The sequence below is a fragment of the Rhipicephalus sanguineus genome, chromosome 11, assembly GCF_013339695.2.
Source record: "Rhipicephalus sanguineus isolate Rsan-2018 chromosome 11, BIME_Rsan_1.4, whole genome shotgun sequence".
Classification (NCBI taxonomy): Eukaryota; Metazoa; Arthropoda; class Arachnida; order Ixodida; family Ixodidae; genus Rhipicephalus; species Rhipicephalus sanguineus.
In genome coordinates this window covers 9,988,056-10,006,825 of record NC_051186.1, presented here as the reverse complement: position 1 = coordinate 10,006,825, position 18,770 = coordinate 9,988,056, and the positions used below count along the sequence as shown (strand labels likewise).

At 46.4% G+C, this 18,770-nt stretch overlaps 1 protein-coding gene and 1 long non-coding RNA gene across 3 annotated transcripts in view; both read right to left on the bottom strand.

The window, feature by feature from the left end:
• LOC119374029 (AB hydrolase superfamily protein YfhM-like) overlaps positions 1–18,770 on the bottom strand; it is a 175,597-nt gene that overhangs the window by 74,354 nt on the left and 82,473 nt on the right.
• The window catches only part of LOC119375548 (uncharacterized), a 40,905-nt gene that overhangs the window by 1,274 nt on the left and 20,861 nt on the right, over positions 1–18,770 (bottom strand). For all 3 annotated transcript variants that reach the window (XR_007414408.1, XR_007414407.1, XR_007414406.1), the window contains 4 exons: positions 14,007–14,139; positions 8,828–8,940; positions 4,869–5,047; positions 3,492–3,628 (listed from right to left, as the gene is read on the bottom strand). This is a non-coding gene — a long non-coding RNA (uncharacterized LOC119375548). The remainder of the gene's footprint in view (positions 1–3,491; positions 3,629–4,868; positions 5,048–8,827; positions 8,941–14,006; positions 14,140–18,770) is intronic.

Genomic DNA, 18,770 nt, shown 5'->3' with positions numbered 1-18,770 from the left:
TCAGTTCCAGTGGTTATGCGCCGACAGGTGGCGCAGTTGTGATCTGCAATGTAAATCAGTGAAAGTGGGCAGATTATATTTCGAATGCCACGCTTTCTATTGTAACTGATTGAGAAAACCGACTAAGCAGCCAAAAAAACCGTGAGGAGTAATCATTTCCCCGCATGCGCATAGCGAGAGCATGTTTACTACACATTAGTTCAAGCGCCTTGTAGACTACGCTAAGACACTCAGGAATAATTTCCAGAGCAGTGATAAGTGGTCGCATCTCTTAAGCCATTCTAGCAAATGCAATAATGTTTTTATACATGCATGTCTTTACGAAAGGACACTTTCAGCTAAGCTAAACGCACTGGTATGCAGAACAGCGCGCGTCATGTATCATTAAATATTATTGCGCTCATGCTGTTTGCCTGCGTGTAAAGAACATAAGTCATTTCTAGATGGAACTGAGAACTTCATTTACAGAAACGGTAAAGAGAGCTGGTGGTCAGTTTGCTGACATTTCAGTTGCGTGAAAGCTTATTTTTTTATTGAAAGTATAATTCATATTTTATAAACTAATAGTTGGCGATATCGGAGACTCATAACAATAGAAATAAAAGAATTCGGCAAATCCCACGTACCATGGGAGTCGATGTTATGCGAAGCGTGCTGCGAGAAGGTGACTGTGGCGTATGTTTTTTTACTGAGCGAAACATTACAAAATGAGGCCAAGAATTTGTATAAATTTTATACGCACACATATATGTTGAAGAGCCGCATATGTGTTATATGAACAGTTGTTTACAGTTGGTTGACGCTGCCAACGGCAACGTGGGTATTACCAACACCAGAAGCGGTAAGCTGATATGTTGGGCTTATAATTGTCCCTTATGATGGTGAACGCGCGCACGTTTCTTGAACCCGTGTACATGTGTGGAAGTAGTTCTTGACAGTTCTTGAACAAGGTCGTCATCCCCATGATCAGGGAGCACCAGCAGCTGGTCATGACTTGTTATCGGGTCAGGTCGTGATCGCGGTGACGAGAGGTCCATGTGTAATGTAGTATGAGGTATAGTACAGCTGTTGGAAATCGTGGATGCCTCAGTCATTTCGTCGACAAATTGTCTGTCGATAGAGCCGGCGATGTGCCGGAATCTCAAGTCACTCTTCGCGTTGGCGAGGTATAGGCCGTCGAGGCTGGTAGGCCTAGATAGTGCTATAGCACTATCCAGACCAACGTAGACCAACATACGTAGACCAACATCAGTGGATGGCGCTTGTATTCATAGACTACCTGGGCGTATGTGGCCTTTGTAGCCTAGTCTACAAAGCGGCTGTTAATCAATCTGGCATCATCCTCGGTCAGCATGACGCCATCGCCCGGCCTTGTAAGAAATGAAGAGCACACTGCGTCGTTCTGGTGGTCTAAGTGCACTTTACGGTGCGATGATGCGAATATCATACGTAACTTTCCTTAATGTATTCCTCTGGGGTCGAGCAATGCTTCAATATAGCTGGCTGAATCAAAGGAATACAAATGTAATGTTTATTAGACTGCTATAAAAGCGGAGCCAACACTGGAACCATAGACGTTAATCTGATATGACGCCTGTGTAGTAGGAGTATACACATCGTAGGAGCATCATGTTGTGTTTATTGCTTTCTTTTAAAATTAGGTAGCAAGCACCACAACCACAACTGACGCTGCACCGTCATTACGCCTGCATAGGCTGTTTTTCCAAACCAGTTTATAGACCTGGCGTGGCTCTGCGAAGAATGCCCGCTTGCCACGCAGAATGCTTGGGTTCGATTCCTGCTGGGATCCTGATTTTCATTCTTTCCATTCGTCGCGTCAACGCTAACGATGTTGGTTTTTCTTAACGCTGTTGCATTTATTGTACCCGTGCACCGCGGCCTGTGGTAAACGAGTATGTGTCACACGTGTGTGGAGGAAAGGGTTTGACGACGTACGCGACAGGATTTTCACATTATTCATGCCATGACTCGACAGTCTTATTCGTCAAATCCTCTTACCCTCCCATGCCAGTTTTGGTCTACATCAAGTTAAGGAGGCGATCATGAGAGCCCCCAGACGTAGGCGGCTAGATAGATAGATAGATAGATAGATAGATAGATAGATAGATAGATAGATAGATAGATAGATAGATAGATAGATAGATAGATAGATAGATAGATAGATAGATAGATAGATAGATAGATAGAAACGCTCAAAATGCCAAAGGTTCGCTAAGAAATGCTTCGCACTTAATAGAAGTACTGGGGTTCGGATTCAAAGTTTTGCTTTAAAATTTCAGAGAATCTGCAACGGCAACTAATACATCGCAAATTGCTTTTGAGTCAATTAGAGTTTCGCTGTGAATAGCTGATGTTCGTGAGGGCGCCTGAAGGAGTTAAAGCATTGCTTGAATGTCACCCGACTGGCTGTTGCAATCCTGCGCATTTGTGCGGACGTTAAGATGGATTTTATGGTCATCCTTGCCATTATAATTCAAGGAGTTGCGCTAGTAAAAAAATTAGCCAGAATTCTAAAAGTGACTCCCGACAACCGTACGTCATTGCGCTTGAGGCCCTCAGTTCACTTTCATGCCGTCATGCTTGGAAAAGTTGCGACGGCGCCGTGTGATATTTTAGAGCGCTTGCCTATTAGACAGGCTTCGACGGTCCAAATTGAACCCGCAACCGAAATGATTTCGAGGGACCCGGGTAAGCCAGATTTACAGATAAAAGTCGAATTTTTCCGCTGGTGAAGCCAGTGAACCAGCTCCATTTGCGGGACCCCGTGTTTTCTTTCTTGGCTGCGTCGTCTGTGTAGTTTGGTGAATGCCGGAGAATAGGATTGACAGCCTGATATGTCGAGGCTTTCATGGGAAACAACCTATTGGCAGCATGCGAATGCCCCTTCCGGTTCCACTAGATACTACACGCTAAAACAGAAGCTCGCAACCGAGTACGTCAGAGAGGTTACCTCTCTCTCGGAAAATAAATTAGTGTATCTTTTTTCTGGCGGAAGAATTGTGACAGCCTATTGAATCAAGTTGGTTGGTTGGTTGGTGGGGTCCTTGAAGTATGGCTTAATCCACCGCACGCAGGCCATCGGCCATGAATCTTGCGTTAGTAAAATTAATTTGAAGAAATACTAGGCAGACGACAATTAGACAAACGAAATAATTACAGCGGTGATTTTGGTTTCTTTATTGATTGTTTATAGGAAACGGGTTGAAGCTCTTTTGACTAATGTGTACCGAAATAAAAATAATAGTAATAAAAATAAGGCAGCTAAATTATTTAAATAATACAATATAAAGATAATAAAATAAGCAGACTTATAATATTAGCGTGGCGACCTCATTCCTTTCTTTATGTAGTTAAATATAGCGACATATATGTCTCTCTTACAGTGACCAAGTGCTTTCATTCTCCTTAACTTCTTTATTCTCTACTTCGCCTTGCCAGAATTGTTATCAGAAGACAGGATCCTTGCGTACCTTGCTGTGAAAACACATATTTGTGAGCGTGTTTCTCACTGGCAGTGAAAGTCTTGTGCACCTTGTCAAAAAACCCGAAGTCTTTTAGCATCAGGTACTGCTCCGGAACAACGGGGTGTAGAAAAGGAATCGTGAACCTGCAATAAATAACACTAGTACTCGTATTTATTCACTTGCGGTTAACAATGCAACGCCGGGCAATTCGCCTCCCGGAATGAAACACTATTAGTGGAGGTAACTTGCTACTAAACAGTTTTCTCTGCCAGTATGTGTGGAATAGATACGTGCCGAGTCGACGTTATCTTAAAAGACAAACCAGTTGTAATCAAAGAGGTTGTTTCGTAGACAAGTGCAGAATGGAAGCAATTCAAAAAATTGTGCATTTATATCGCGCAAATGGGCGGTCATTTGAAAATTTCAAACTTGAAGCTTCGCTTGGACTGTCCAACTCATATCTTAATATGAGTGTTCGGCATGGGTTTGGGAGAATTTCAATATGACAAAGGATGGTCAGATATCATTGGTATGGCCCATGAGAAGTCTAAACGTAGTTTAAGTTTAACATTTACAAGTCCCTCAGTCCACTCGACGACCACCGGCGAGAAAAGCTTGCGAATTGCATGCAAACGGGCTTACCGCAACACCGGTGGTTTAGCGAATTATGTTTCTCGTGTAAGAAAAGCGGTTGCACGCTTGTGTTATAGTTATCTTATTGAGACCTCTCATGCAAGTACAAACGCGTGCAATGGGCTAAATAAAGACGTCAGTGGATCACCCACGACAGGTGCTTATTGCGCTACGAAAGTGAAAACGCCGACGAGTATAAAACAAATTCCGCGAAGCACTATACGCAAGGGTTAGGTCGAAATTCGTAACAGTATTTGCTAGAAATTTCCAGTGCTGCTTTACAGTGTATAGTTGCCTAATTTTTCTCCGAATTCTGGACCGGCTCAGCTTTCTTTATTTTCATTTTGTTTAGCGTTTATTATTTCGTGGTTTTTTGTTTTTATTTTTTTTTGTAGTCGAAGTCACCACCGCAGTTCTGTTCTGCTATCGATAAAAAAAAGTTCTAACTATACGCATTGCGTGCTACACGTTGGAATCATCATCTCACGTATCCAAAAAAAAAAGAAAAGAAAACCATGCTACCACTTTCATTAGAGGGTGCTTGGTTGTTAAGTTCGCTATGCAAGCATCTGCCGCAGCTTTGATCATGCGTAATGTGCACTATGCAGGTATCACTTAACTACATTGTGCGGTACAGAAATTAGTTAGATTGCGCAGTACACGTCACAATTTCGCTGCATTCGCAACTAATAAACCGCGGTCATAGGTAAACTCCTTCCAACAGCTCGCACATATGAAGTGTGCTCTTACCAGGACATCCTCATCTGATTGAGACTTCGGAAAAGCTGCTTCGTGTAAGCGAGAGGATGCACGCCATTGATGATTACCATCTTGTCGATCATCTTTTCGTACTACCGTTGCGAAGCAGAAGGCGATCATGCCACCCCAGTCATGCCCGACAAGTACGACATTTTTCTTGTGTTGAGGATCTTGGGCACACGTGCAAAAAAGACGTGAAAATTGAATTTGTTAAAGAATATGTAGACGTAGACTGTCTTGGCTGAAAAGACTAAAGTTAGATTAACTCTGCCTGACTAAGATCCATTCGCCAATTTATATCAGTAATTTTGTTAGCGGCAGCAATTTTCTTGAGTTAACTTCGCTGCACATTTAACTTAGCGAGGTTGCTCATAATTTTTGACGTTCCAGTGTGCGATCTTCCTTCTGATTTTCGCGTTCTCATGTTGCATACCAAACGACGCGAAACTGGGCAGAGCCGTTTCAGCTTACCGTACACAGAACGATTTGCGGAGCATACAGATTTTATTAGCTGTTGCCATGCTTTTCTTATTGAAGTAGGCGGTTATAGTGCAATGTTCTTTGTGTATACGGTCTTGTACAGTGTGCAAAACGCACGGCAAAGTCACGTATTTCCAGGCCAGACCACCAATATCCTTTAAACTATTGCCGCTGCCTTCCGAGATTTTAAAGAAGAAATAGACGCTTACGTACGTATGACATTTCTGAGCGCACGAATCGCACTCGATATGGTATAACGTCGTATATTTTGGGGAAATGCTGTGGCAATGTAAATTCCACCGCGCTCTATTTTCGTGCTGTCGTAAATTGCAGGCCTAGCAGAGAAAACTATACTTTTCATTTAAATTATCAGTAATTATATAATATGCGGCTGACTTTTGTTGTGCTTCCCCGAGGTCATACGTTGAGGAGACCTTGTAGAAAGGGCAATAAAGAGGAACACCCGATGAGTTAAGATAATGTATTTATTTTGTTAAGTTCTTAATTCTAATGCAGTGTTTTTGTGACGCACAAAAACATTAAAGGTGTAATTCGTTCAATGTAATATGTTGAAAATCCTTGGTTATTAACTGGGAAGAATACAGCGCACACAACCAACGAAAACGTAGAGGGGTGCAAAGAAGAGACAGAAAGCGTTGTACTTTCCGCAGTATACTGTGCAAGTTACCAGCTCTTTATATATTGAATATCATGACAAAGGAAGAAAACGCTCACGTATGCACAGATTCCTCCCATGTAACTGTTACAGGTTTGCTGTGGTTTCTACGAGCGCCAATATGTGAAACTGGTGGCATTCGCCACTTGGTGCTATATGCAAGATCAAATTATATCGGTCGCGAAACATGGAACGGAAAGTGGCCGAAAACCTATTGCCATGGACATCAACGCACGCCGTACGATTGAAGCGTGACTAGGTGAGGAGGGAACGAATAACGAAAACCAAAAACTCAATGCAATTTTCTTTCGAATATTCTTACTTTAAATATACCAAAGTAAGCTAGAAATTTACTTTACGGTTTATCTGACACCTGGCTAAATAGTTGATTACATCTTTTTCTTTCTTTCTATTTTTATTTGGGGGCGGGGGCATTCGCCATATTTATGCGGGGGGTATGCAGGCAGTCTGGTATGTTGGTCTTGTGTTTAGTCGGCGTATTGTCGGGTCAACGAGGCATCGCTCACTTTTGCACGGTTGTTTGGTGCGCATCTCCTGCAAGTTATTGATTTTCTTATGCGTAGTTTACTGGCGCGACATTTCAAAGAAGCTTAAATAACTCACAGAATGTGCAGATAACCGCTCCCGTGACTGCAGACTGCTTTCGCTGGCGAACGGTCGACGTGCCCTCGCCTTTCATAAAAGTGAGTGCGGCACGCGAAGCGAGGAAACTGTAAGGTTTTCAAAGCGATACTTCCAAGGCTGCTGTGTCGCTCCAGTGGTTTTCCTGCATTGGGCAACGTGAGTACTAACTTTTGTGATATTGTGCTCGTGAGCCGTTGTATCACAATTTCTTCATCTGCAAAGTATTCTGGAGTTCCTGAAGTACACTACTTTGGGAGCAAGATGTTCCTCTCCTCTTTCACGCGCAATTGCCGACCCATAAAGACGAAATAAAGTCGTATAGTTATCAAACGCATGTAAAAGGTAAGCCAATAAAAGAAAATTTAATTACTCGCCACGTAGTGCAAATGAGCGACGTCGCTACCACTTCCGGTTGCGACATCATGTTTTATTTTATTTACTTTTTTAAATTTTTGCTTGCTGTCAGTTGTCCCCGCGATACGTAGATGGCGACGGTGGCAATGTGCCGCCAACTTCTTGACACATGGGCTTCTATGGGTCAAGCACGTAATCCAGCTACTGCTCATTTGCTGAAACGTGAGTCCGTCTCGCCGGTGAGGTGCGGCGTACGCGAAACGAAAACTATGCTATGAGGAATGCTAACTGATTTGTTCTCGTTTTTAAAACGCTACAAAAACATTCATCTTGCGTCAAAACAGGGTACATAGCGTATTCTCGCGGAGGTGAAATATAGCATCGCAGAATGTTGCCAAAGCTTAGAATTTCCGACAAAAGCCGGGCCGCTATCTTTTGATATTTTGCAGCTGTTTTACATCAATAATGATGTGTTCTTCTCAGAGCCACAAAAACGTGGTGACCATAATAACAACACCATATAGAGGTGGCGGTAGCATAGTGGTGAGCTAACAAGGTGTACTAGTTGTACATTACTCAAAGCTTTCAGGAAAGCTGCCACTTAACAACTTTTCTCAGCAAAATGTGACAGCGGTATTTGCATCCAAACAAAACGCTCGGCGCCATGCATTTATGCATTAATCAACTGTTCAAGTGAACCTATGAAAAAACGAGTATTAATGGGACCAACTTTAAAAGGCAAAGGACTAATGCAACTCAGGCAACTAATTATTTACTGGAAGCTGTAGCAGAGAGATTACAGTATTTTTTAACTACTGCTTATAATCATGGTCCCTTATTTCATGCAGAATCTTGGAATCGTATCGCTCCGTCTGCCTGCCATGACGGGGCACAAAGCAGGAGTAGCTTCCTCGCGAAAGGCTAACCATCATCATCATCAGCAGCAGCAGCCTGTCTGCGCCCACTGCAGGGCAAAGGCCTCTCCCATGTTCCGCCAATCAACCCGGTCCTGTGCTTTCTGCTGCCACGTTATACCTACAAACTTCTTAATCTCATCTACCCACCTAATTTTCTGTCTCCCCCTCACGCGTTTGCCATCTCTTGGAATCCAGTCGTTACCCTTAATGACCACCGGTTATCCTGCCGACGTGCTACGTGCCCGGCCCATATCCATTTCTTCTTCTTGATTTCAACTATGATATCCTTAACCCCCGTTTGTTCCCTGACCCACTCTGCTCTCTTCCTGTCTCTTAAGGTTACACCTATCATTTTCCTTTCCATCGCTCGCTGCGTCGTCCTCAATTTAAGTTGAACCCTCTTTGTAAGTCTCCAGGTTTCTGCTACGTAGGTAAGTACCGATAAGATGCAGCTGTTATATACCTTCCTCTTGAGGGATAGTGGTAGATTACCATTCATGATTTGATAATGCTTGACGAATGAGCCCCATTCCATCCGTATTCTTCTAGTTATTTCACTCTCATGGTTCGGTTCCGCGGTTACTACCTGTCCTAAGTAGACGTACTCCTTTACAACTTCCAGTGTCTCGCCACCTATCGCAAAGCGCTGTTCTCTGCCAAGATTGTTCCACATTACTTTAGTTTTATGCATATTAGTTTTCAGACCTAGTCTTCTGCTTTCCGTATCCAGTTCAGTAATCATGAGCTGTAATTCGTCTCCCGCGTTACTCATCAATCATCAAAGGCTAACCAGGTGTCGTCAATCTTTCGCATTTTACCTATGCTTATCCGCGGCTGATGCGCTCCAACAATATAGTATATTATACAGGCGTACTCACTTATTTTGTCAAGTAGTCCTTTGACATCCTCAATGAGGTTCGCCATCAGGTACTGCGCGCTGTCCTTTGGTCGTGAAGTATTGCCGTAGCCGCGTAGATCCGGCGCTACAACGCTGCCAATTGAATTTGAGATGAGCAAGAGAAATTTAAATTTTTTTCGCGTGCTTCTTCGTTGATTTAGCATTTTTCAAATAAGTATGCCTAAACTAGAGGTGTGCATGGGCTCCGGGTAGCCCGAAAGCCCGAGCCCGACCCGGCCCGCGGGCCGGGCTCGGGCGGGCCGACGTGTTTTCACCTCGGGCCCAGGCCGGGCTCGGGCTACTTGGAGTTTTATCGGGCCGGGCTCGGGCTCGGCGCAAAGCCCGACTCAAGCCGGAAATATAGCGAATGAGCGGGAATTGTTTTCCAGCACGCATACAGCGCCTTTTCCGCGACCGTCCTTTACCGTTTTTCCTTTCCATTCACTACTTTAAACAAAAGGGGAGCAGGTAAAGCACGGCCTCTGCTGCACTCCGACAAACAGAAAAGTAACACCACCTGAGCTAGTGAAGGCGCCACGCGACAGTTCGCGTTATATTTAAGGCCAAATCCCATATGAGTGAAAATGCACGCGACAGCTGCGAGCGACCCGACGTAGATCGCCTTCGTGCAAGCTGACGCTTGCATGGGCATACCCCATACACGTGACGGCTTTGGCGAGCGAACTCCATTGTTGCTGGCATGAGGCCATCTACTTGTATTTTGTAATCTGTGTAATAGAGACTGTTCGTCGTGTGTCGTTTGATCATATTTGATATGCTCAATAAAATGCCAAATTACCGGAAAACAATGTTTTCTTTTCGCAACGAACCTTCAAAAAGCCGGGCCGGGCCGGGCCGGGCCCGGGATTGTGATTTCGTACGTCGGGCCGGGCCGGGCGGGCTCGCAGCCCTTTGCCGTCGGGCTCGGGCGGGCCTTCGACAACGTCAGCGGGCCCGGGCCGGGCTCGGTCTTGGAAATACGGCCCGTGCACAGCTCTAGCCTAAACCTTAGCAATCTGTTTACATTATTAGACGTAGAGTCTGATCTTATGCCCTTTATTGCGAATAAAATTTTAAAATAAAGCTGCACTGTCACCGATCCTTTACAACGAAACGGGAACACATTCAACGTATCTCCTGCCCCACTGCGGTTACGCGATGCAACAGCAGCGTCCTGCCACTGTGAACGTCACCGTCTTATTTCGTCCGACTGCTTTGTCATCAAATCATGAAAGAAATGCGTTCACGCACTACTGCAAACTAAAGTGTTTCTTTTTTTTATTAAGTCTGCCCTTGGGCATAGCATACGCGGTGTCATAAATAGACATACAAATTTGCTCCTAGCAGGAAGTCTAACAGTGAGTGATGGAACAGTGCTTGAATCCAGCGATCAAGGAGTGTAGCGAGGCACATACTACGACTAGGTTCAGTCACAGCTGTAACGTTATCTGTAAATATAGACAACGTTATATAAATCATAGTTTGTTCATTAATGTAATAAAACTAACATACCGAGTTACCGACGACGTAAATAGCTATCGCAACTGGCATTAGTGAGATCTTATGACGTTCTCTTACGGTGACGATGCATCAGCGAAGGATTTGCGCTAAAGACGTATTCTTGCACAGGAATGACGAAAACGCCACACGGTCCCTTATCCATCCTCTTAAGACGACTCGAGGGCGGAATACATCCTTTTCTTTTCTTTTTCTCTCATTTGATTGCATTGATCCAGCTCCCCCACCTCCTGAAAGCTTTGTGCACCTAATGTGGTTTTGCCCTGCCTCCGCTAACGGTGGCGCTAGAAGCTTTCAGCAGTACACGTGGTTTTGCAATTCCTCCTTCATCAGCCCAACTTTGACCACGCAGCGATATCATTTGATGAAGTTTTCATGTGCTGTCATGATGGCGTCATAACTACGTCATAACTTTCGGAGACCTGTGACGAGTCGAGTATTTGCCTCACATTAAAGAGGTATGAGGATTGAATATCCGTCCCAACGGAGCCAACTAGTTGACTGATAACTACTCACGCGCGCCGGCGTGGTGCAACCTGTGTTTCTTTCGTGCATCTGGATTGGGCCGTCCATAGAGATTGCGAGGTCTATAAAGACTCCTTCATTATACCCACCCCTCTCTTTCTCTCGTACGACAGCTGCGGGGCAGTCCGCGTGCCCGCCCTAAGGCCAGACTGCCGCAATGCCCACGGTCCCTTCCTCTACAAAACAGAGGCAACAACACAACAATATCTCTGGTTAAACTCTGCTTCACGTTTACCTCTCGACTCAGTGGCCTGGTATTCCGTGAAATGCATTGCACAAGTGACAATATAAAACTGCCTTCAAATTTGTCCAAGCAGGACTGAAAGACTTTGTGGCGCCTTGTAAAATCGTAGATTAGTTGTACACTGGAGATCACTGGGGTGGCCAGGAGTGGGGGAGAGGGGGGGTCTGAAATCTCCCCGTAATTTTTGTGTTGTATTTGTATATATACACGCATACATAGAAAAAATTACACCATCTCCCGCTAAAGGGGACCATGAGGCGATGCGAAGCCGGAGCACTTGCACGATCGCGTTCCGTTGGCGTTCATTGGGCATGCTACCGACCTCGCGTCGTGGAACGCGAAGAGGGACGCTACGCGCGTCGTATCTTCCATCTAGCCTGGCCGTTAATTCTGACAGGGCGAGCGGGGAACGCGGCGACATGTTATCGCCATTATGACCAGCGAGAAATTGAAGACCCATGCGTTTAGGGCGACGATGTGACGATGTGACGAGAAGGTGGTCTGAAAAGTTCTCGGCCTCAATAAGAATTACGCGAGTGAGAACTTGTAGCACTCACGTGCATGTTCATACAAGTCTCTGCAAGTCTCAGATGAAACGCCATCTAGTGCCGATTAGTAGTTTGGCTTTGATAGTCGATCACAGTGGGTGTAGTGTGAAGCACCGGAAGGCATGGAGAAGCTTGAGTACCGTGCGGTGATAAAGTTCTTTGTAAAAGAAGGTTTATCTCCGAATGAAATTCACCAAAGGTTTGGTAAAGTTTACAAGCAAGATCCACCTTCATACTCCACAGTCAAGAAATGGGCTGCTGAGTTTAAGCGGGGGAGAGAGAGCATTGAAGACGACCCGCGGGAAGGGCGCCCAAAAAGTGCAACAACTCCTGAATTGATTGACCGCGTGCACGATATGGTTTTGGAAGACAGGAGAGTGAAGTTGCGTGAAACTGCCGAGGCGGTCGGCATCTCAGTGGAACGTGTATGTCACATTTTGCGTGAAGAATTACACATGAACAAGCTCTGTGCAATATGGGTGCCGCGATCCTTACTCCTGAGCAAAAACGCAACCGCATGACGATGTCACAGCGTGCTTTGGAGCTGTATAAAAAAAATCCAGCGGACTTTTTGCGCAGATTTATAACAATGGATGAAACTTGGATTCACCATTACACACCGGAATCGAAACAACAATCAAAGCAGTGGACTGAAGCCGGGTCCTCTGCACCAAAGAAAGCCAACTCAGTTCCCTCCGCAGGAAAGGTGATGGCCTCTGTTTTTGGGGACGCTAAAGGCATTCTGCTTGTGGATTATCTTGAAAAGGCTAAAACCATAACTGGGGAGTATTATTTTGACCTTTTGACTCAATCGAATCAGAAAATTTGTGAGGAAAGACCAGGTTTGCAGAAGAAGAAAATCATCTTTCATCAGGACAATGCACCGGTTCACAAAGGACATGTTCCAATGGCTAAATTTCACGATTTGAAGTACGAATTGTTGGAGCACCCACCCTATTCTCCTGACTTGGCCCCGTCGGACTACCACCTGTTCCCAAAACTCAAAATCTTTCTTGGTGGGCAACGTTTTTCATCAAATGAAGAAGCGATTGCTGCTGTGCATGAGTACTTTTCAGGACTTCCACAGAGTCATTTTAAGGACGGAATCCTGGCTCTGGAATATCGATGGACCAAGTGTGTAGAGTTGAGAGGAGACTATGTTGAAAAATAAAGATAATTTTGAAGGTTCAAAACGCTTTTTTCTACATCAGGCCGAGAACTTTTCAGACCACCCTGTAGAACGCCCTAACAATGGCACGAACATACGAGAACAAAGCGCTAAACAAGCAGTGATGATTGGGTTGGTGTGTGTGGCAAATGAGCTGTGAATTTGCGAACGAACGCGGCATTGAAAAGGCAGGTAAGCCATTGCCAACGAGTCTGGTCTGGGAAACTATGCTCATTGTGCCCTGTATTAACGAGCGTTGAAGAGCCCGTGTCGCAGAAATTCCGGTGTCGCAGTCGGTGTAGGAGGCAGTTTCGGCGTTGGTTGTGAGCGATAAAGTGCAAGGAACGCAAAAAAAAAATAACTGCCTGGAGCCGCAATAGAACCCAGGCCTTGTGCGGAGCTGTCATGTGTTCTACCGGAGAGCTACGCCACTGCTTGAAACGGTTTCGAAAAATAAAAACCGATACAGGCGTCATGTAGTACGAAGGGCCGTGTTAACACATGCAATATCGCGTGGCCCAAACGCAGAATCGCACCTGGCTTTACACCATGATAATTGCGCAACTAATGGGTGGTTTAACAGTCCACCCATTACAAAGTGCTCAGGCATAATTAAATATATGAGCAGTAGCATGAGCATCGACAAAGTGCGCAGCTGCGCAGGACAGCGTATTGCCTTACGGACGCGTAGCGGGGTACTTCGCCGACTCGCAATATCATGAATTATGGCGTACTGGGGACTGCGCAATTGCGCTTGCAGTAGGCTTGCATTTCTTGGAGAGTTTGAATCGGTCAATGTTGCGTGCACAGGCGTTTCTTTACTCATGGCACACTTGAGGTGTTCACCGAGAAGTGAAGCCCGGCTAGCCAATGAGATAGCGATGAGAACGAGGCGCGATGATAGCGATGAGAACGATAGCGAGATAGCGATGAGAACGAGGGCCTTGAAGTGTACCACGCTGTCGCGTGATACACTTCAAGGCTCAACTCAAGCGTCCTCCCAGTATTTTTTTGTGTCCCAGCTTTTAGGTAAAAGAACGTTAATTCCGAGTTCACATGAGCGACTTAACGCTCTCCATTTGGCATCACGTGTTAATGTTGTACCACGAGATGCAATATATCACTACGTTCATAAGCTTGCCACAGGAGTACATACCAGAAATCATCTGCAAGCGTTGGGATCTGCCTGTTCCAGATGTACCAAAAATCGAGAAATCCATGCCCAAGAGAAGAACAACAGGACGCTTCTCAACATCACAGCCTTTTGTCACATAATGCATGGTAATATTCTGGAAAACGAAGATTCAGTTATAACAAGGTGACCGCTGGAGTGCAGCTGCACGGAGCTACAAACTGCGCGAAAAAATAACAAGGACAAGAAAGGAACACCACACGGGCATAGACTAGCAACTTGTATGCGCACGTCTCGTGTTTTTTTTTTCTCGTCCATGCTGTGTTTTCGCGCAATTTCTACGTTAGCATAGATTACCAAGTCGCCAAGTTCTACATTTAAATTAAAACGAGTGATTATATGAAAACAGCTGCGCAAAACAAAAGTTTTACATTCAGAATAGTATATCTCCCCGGTCCACAGAAACTACTTCTGATCTGCATTAATACGAATGCGCATTGACCGGCACTGTTTCTTACCAATTCCGCTGTAAGGCATGTGTTCACAACTTTGCTTCATCACTGTGATTCACACTTGTGATGGTCTTGAAGTTTGCCGACTACGATGTTCTTCTCCAATGTTCAGTAAAATCTCGTAAAACAGGACATTGCCAGACAATGCAGAATAACGCGACGTTAATTATGGAAGTTCGAGCGGCTACTGCTGTTCTCTTTTAAGGCTTGCACTTTAGCGTTTGTTGGCACGTGGCTGTGACAGTAACGAATGAAGTAGCCAAAGTGGGAAATATCGAACACTCTGTTGGGTGGCCATGTGCCTAGCAGGACTAAACACCTGCACTACGACGACAACGCCAAGCAGGGTCGTCGGTCGTCGAAATCTGCGAGTGAAACGAGTCAGCTCTTCGTGCATGTGGCATCAAACGTTCTAGCGTCATCTCAGGTGCTCGCGTAAGGTCTCAGAATGTTCACCACAATTTGTGTTGCGTGTGTGACCTGCTTAGAATTAGCGATAACACACGGAGGCGTTCATGTATTCGCAATGCCCATCGACTGTCGCGCCGCCAAGCGGAATTCAGGAGCATCCAATCGAGGAAGATTAGTAGACGACAAAGTGGCAGCACTACGCAGTCGCTCACTTGTTCGGCTGTTAATGATGGCACACAGCGTACACATTTCACCTTCGCGAGGCTTTCTGTAGCCACGTAGGTTAGTTAAATGTTATCGTCTGACACTTTCAGTTGAAACTCACGCTGTTTTACTTGCATATAGCATTCGTCAGTGTTTTTTGCGGTGCTGTAAACACATAAGATTGTACGCGGGAGGTCGCGCGGGCTCGCGATGTGTTCTTCTATAAGTTAGCAATCTCAAGTTGTCTATCCTTTGTCAGGGAAGCGCTGTTATGAATCGTGCGAGCGACGTTTCAGTCATTCGAGGACGCGTCCGCTCCACGCCTTTCGTGGAGCGAACGCTCCCAACGCCGTCCTTCACGGGCATGTTCACCAGTTGATTTCATGGCCAGCGCTGCGCCGCTTGTTTTTGTACGTTTGTTGATAAGTGGCAGCACACTGCAAGCGATTTGCTTGTTGACCGGTTTGAGGGCAAAATGTTCTCCGGGCGCCCAGACGTCTCTCTAATTGTAAACATGGTGACACGGAGTGGCCGAAGTCGTTCGGCGGAGGCAATTCTTCAGATTGTTTTCAGCAGTGATGTTGAAAGAAACTATCTTGACGACGAGGATATTTCACTGGGCGTAGAAGGCTGTGAAAGCACCGAGAGTGACAGCGACGATGAACGATCAGCTGCTAAAGGCCCGACCGCATGTGTGGCTTGCACGGGGTCGAGTGCGTCAAAGGAATGTTTATTGAACGAAAACGCGCTCTTATATATACATCCTATCACAGGGGGCGTTGCCGCCAACCGAGCGCGCGTGTGCATGACTGCATTACGTCACATCTCCCTTTTTATTAAACAAAAAAGCTAATGTTCCGGCATTGGGTATCTTCGAGGTGACCGGCGGTTACGTTCGCTTCTGCGCAGTTGTGGCTCTGTGGGGCCCACGTCGGCTTGATGTTCTTGTGTGGGAGGCACCAGTGGAGCGGGGGCCAGACGGAGATGTTCTCTGGTGCGCTGCAACTGGAGCCCATCTTCGGTCTCGACAATGTAGGCTCTCGGAGTGTTGGCAGGCTTGACAACCGTAGCAGGGGACCAGGTCTTTGATGGCACGTTGTACACTGTGACGCGGGAGCCATCGAGAATTCCTGGTAGCGGCCTAGTACCTCTGTTGTAGAAGGAACGTTGTCTACTTCTGATGTCGTGGAGCCGCCGTTGAACCTCCTCAGGGGGTATGGTCTGCGGTCGCAGGTGGGTTTCTGTGACTGGTAGCAGCGCCCTCGCCTGCCGGCCCATGAGTCTCTGCATGGGAGATTTCAAATAGGAATCGCGAGGCGTGTTTCTCCACTCCAGCAATGCAGCACAAAAATCCACTGTGCCGTACCGATACCTCTTCAGCAATTTTTTGGCTTCTTGCACAGCACGTTCAGCCATTACGTTTGATCGAGGGTGATACGGACTGGAACGAACATGGTGCAAGCCAATCTTACCGACAAATTCACGAAAGCTCTGGCTGCTGAATGGCGGTCCATTGTCCGTGCATAGGCGCTGCGGGAAGCCATGAGTGGCGAATATGTCTGCGAAAGCAGCAATCACCTTGTCGGCTGTCGTCTTCACAGGCCTGATTTCGAAAAAGAAAGAATAAAAGTCAACAACCACCAAGTACTCGGTGCCATTGTGATAGCATATGTCGGCTCCCACAAATTCCCAGGGTAGGCTTGGAATTTCATGGTTGATCAATGGCATGCGCAGATTTCGTGGCTTGTGCTTCTGGCAGGTCTCACAGCGTCGAGCAACTTCTAGGTCGCTGTTTATAGAAGGCCAAAAAAGTACAGTTCGAGCACGTGCCTTCATTTTTTCTGCTCCCCCATGCGCCGCATGAAGGCAAGCAAGAACTTCGCTGCGCATCTTGGCAGGAATGATGAGGCGGTTGCTTCTGAACACGAGGCCATCTTGCGTATGCAGCTCGTCGCGGAAGCTCCAGTAGCAACGTAGCTCGCTGCTGACGTCAGCTTTGCTCTCCGGCCACTGTGTGCTTGCGTAGTGTCGAAGTTTCACCATCACCGGGTCCTGGTCGGTCTCATGTAGAACTTGGCTCAGCCGCCTGTCTGAAACCTGCCGGTAAGCAATGGTGTTCAACTGATAATTCAGGCACTGTTCTTGCAATAGTGCTTTGCTCGGGGACCGCGATAAAGCGTCAGCAACAAATAGTTGTTTTCCGGGTGTGTATTTGACGACTATCGGGTACCTCTGCAGGCTGAGGCGCATGCGCTGAAGCCTTAGAGGACATTGGCATAACTGCTTCTTAAATATCATTTCCAGTGGCTTGTGATCCGATTCTACCACAACTTCGGGCTGCCCGAAAAGATAGTCACGAAATCTTTCACATCCGTGAACAATTGCCAGCATCTCCTTTTCGATCTGCGCATACCTTTGCTGTGTTTCCGTCAAGGAGCGCGACGAGTACGCTAGCGGATGCCCGTCCTGTATGATTACTGCGCCAATTCCGTTCTGACTGGCATCTACCGATAGCCTAATTGGTTTGCCCTTCTCGTAGTAGCTTAGCACAGGGGCTGTCGCAAGCGCTTCCTTCAGAGCCTTGAAGCTTGAGTCTTGGCGGTCCTCCCAAAGCCACGAGACATTCTTCTTTAAGAGTTCTCGAAGCGGTGCTGTTAGGTCTGACATATTCGGAATAAAGCGAGAGACAAAATTTACCATGTCCAGGAACGTCTGCAGCTCTTTCTGGTTGCATGGCGTCTGGACTTGCAAGATGTCTTCTAGCCGCTGTGGATCCAGGCTCAGTCCGTCACGCGTCAAAACATGTCCCAGATACCGGATGGACTCCTGCAAAAAACGGCATTTCTTTCTGTTCAATTTCCGTTTGTACTCTCGGCAGTGTCGTAGGACGTTTTCAAGGTTGACATCATGCTGCTCTCTTGTTCTGCCCCAAACTAGAATGTCGTCCATGACAACTGCTACGCCTTCGAGGCCTTCTAGCACTCTGTGCATGGCACGCTGAAATATTTCCGGCGCCGACAAGATTCCAAACGGCATGCGTAAGAACCTATAACGGCCGTATGGAGTGCACATAGTGCAAATCTTGGAGCTTTCTTTATCTAGCTTGATTTGCCAGAAACCGGAGGCTGCGTCCAAAGTTGTAAAGTACTGCGCCCCACTGATCGAAGGTGCTATGTCTTCCAATGTTGGCATTGGATAGTGCTCGCGAAGAAGAGCTTTGTTCAGGTCGGAAGGGTCAAGACAAATGCGTACCTTCTCTCCTTTCGTAACAACGACCATGTTGCTGGTCCACTCTGTCGGCTCCGTCACTTTCACGATGACTCCAGCCGTCTCCATGCGGTCAAGCTCAGCTTTCACCTTGCTTTGCAATGCTATTGGAATCCGCCGTGCTGGTTTCACTACTCCTTGGGAACCGGGCTTGAGCTTTAGATGGTAGACGATGCCCTCGAGTTGACCTATACTCGGCGACAACTTATCTTGGCATTGGAGCGAAGGCTACGGAGGCGGGGCATCCGCACATTTGTGTTACTACGCAAGTAGTTCGGCATCTTGCAGCCGATTTCAGTTCCAGTTTCGGTTTCGCTTGCTCGCATCGCTAGAGCGTTTAGCACCACGTCTACATGCAGAATGGGAACATCAGTGTGCGTAGATGCATCTACCT